Raw genomic sequence first — 2449 nt, 5'->3', positions numbered from 1 at the left:
CCTGATATTATTTGTATCCCACTGTAACTTTACTGCATAAAGAGCTAACATGTCCAAAATGTCAGGAGTAATAATGGATTGGATTTCATATAGCGCTTTTCAAGGCACCCAAAGCGCTTTACAATGCCACTATTCATTCACTCTCACATTCACACACTGGTGGAGGCAGCTACAGTTGTAGCCACAGCTGCCCTGACAGAAGCGAAGCTGCCATATCGCGCCATCAGCCCCTCTGGCCAACACCAGTAGGGTAAAGTGTCTTGCCCAAGGACACAACGACCAGGACTGAGAGCCCAGGGATCAAACCGGCAACCTTCCGGTTACAGATGCGCTTCCCAACCCCTTCACAACCATAAAGAAGAAATAGACTATACAAATAAGCTGTAATATGTTATATATAAACGTACCTGTCACAATTACGGGGACCTCACAGCACAAGCATTACTCCCAACCTATTATAACAGTGTCTTGTACTGTAATATATGTAATGTTTTATTTATCTGTTATCTTTACAAATGTCATCAAGTAAAGGGAGAACACAGCATGACACATGATCAAACAAGGAAAGTTTCTTCTTTAAAATGATTCATTAGTCGAGTGGACATCACATCATTTTTCAATCAAATACATGTTCAGTGATCACTCAGAACTGTCACATTATATTAAACAGAAACTGCCAACTGAGCTCTGAGAGTGGGCAGTTCATTTAATTTGTAGATTCAAGCTGCGCTTCATGTTTTTGCCCACCAGATGGCACCAAAGCAGACTGTATTGAAAACTTTGAGTAATTAAGCCTTCCTCAGTACAAGCTTCAACGCTTCAGAAAGCTTCATTAGGCCACCACTACTGAATAGCCATATTAGTTTTATTGTAGTGTATATGGTAGGCTAAACACCTACCGTCTGATTAATAGATGGCCTGCTCTAACTCCTGAACTACAGCCAAAGATGTGGAGAATGAATCTGCTGAAGACCAGAAAATGTCTGTTTGTTAGCAAAAGTATGTAGACAGGTGGAGTTACAGCTAGAGCTTTTTGAAAGGAGCAGTGTTACTAATTTAATTTGAGTGAATAAAGCATGTGACCATAGAGTGGAAAATCACTAATGCATTACACTGTGAGACAAAGAGGGAAGTGTTTCTGGAGATGCAGATTTGGGTTTTATACCCATATAATCTTATTGAGTGTGTGACTAATGACAGATTTGTTGCATTCCTTTTTGTTGGAATATCCAGCAGCATTACAAAAAGATCTAAACTGATTGGCCTTTGATTTAATGAGCTAAATATTCACTTTTAAAAACGGACTTTTATTCTAGTCTGAACATCAGTGTTATTGGTGACGAGATCAAGATTTGTTAAATATTTGCAATAAATCAATCATCTTTACTAATATTTATGCTTTTGTTGCAAAGAACCAGGAGGAACTAGATTAGAGGTGAGTTTATCTGAGAGACCGCTCAGGTTGGAGGCCCTAAAAATGCTCCTAGATTTCATTTCCTGGAGACTTTATCTGTGTGTCTATTTATTTACTGCCTTTTTGTGGCCAGCTGAACCTGTTCTTGCAGTCTGCATCATTGCAGTATTACAAATCAGCATAGATAATGTTTGGAGCATATCACTACACTGTAACCAGGATTTAGACTTAAAGCAGTATTAAGTTAAGCTTTAGTGTTTGAGTTTACATCATTCAGAGGGATGTTTCAATCCAAACTATTATGTGATAGATTACAGTCTCGTGTCACTGTAAAGCTCCCTCAGCAACAACAGAAATCCTCAACAGAAAATATCTGAGCCCCACTCATACAACAAGTTTGACATATTTTTATTGTCTGTAGGTCTTCCAGTTGGGACTGGTTAATGTCTGCCTAGGAATAGAAATTTCAGTTAGTATGGCAAGTTTGGTTAAGCTGGTGGAAAATATGACTTTAACATTTACCTGATGTGTAAACTAGTTATTAGTAGTGATGGTCTGTGAAGCTGAAGCTCCAGTGCATGTGACAAAAAACAAACCACACTGTGCTTCAGAAGCTCTGTGTCAAGGTACCCCTGTCCCACCACTGCGATATATTGTTTTATTTTGTATTCTATTTTTATTGTTGTTAATGTTGATGAATGGCACCTCATCTCTGCCCCTACTTTAACCCAGCTGCTATGGCCCAATAAGTATAACGTCTAAATAAGGCCATCAAACAGCTCACAGCCTCTTTATACACAGCGGGTTATACTATCAGAAACTACAAAGTACCAATACTGTTATTGTTGACATAACGACAGCAGGATGCATTGATTGTGGCTGTTCAAACTAAACAGTGTTCACAGCTTTAGCTGAATAACATGTGCTGAGGAAAAAGAAGAAAATGCGTTTCAGCTCATTTGGTTCCACCCTCAAGAAGTTATGACGCAAAGAGGGCGGAACCACTGACAGACTTATCCCAGTGAGGCGTCCACT

Source organism: Oreochromis niloticus, linkage group LG23, assembly GCF_001858045.2.
Source record: "Oreochromis niloticus isolate F11D_XX linkage group LG23, O_niloticus_UMD_NMBU, whole genome shotgun sequence".
NCBI lineage: Eukaryota > Metazoa > Chordata > Actinopteri > Cichliformes > Cichlidae > Oreochromis > Oreochromis niloticus.
The sequence above is the reverse complement of the archived record's forward strand: the minus strand, read 5'-3'. Positions refer to the sequence as shown.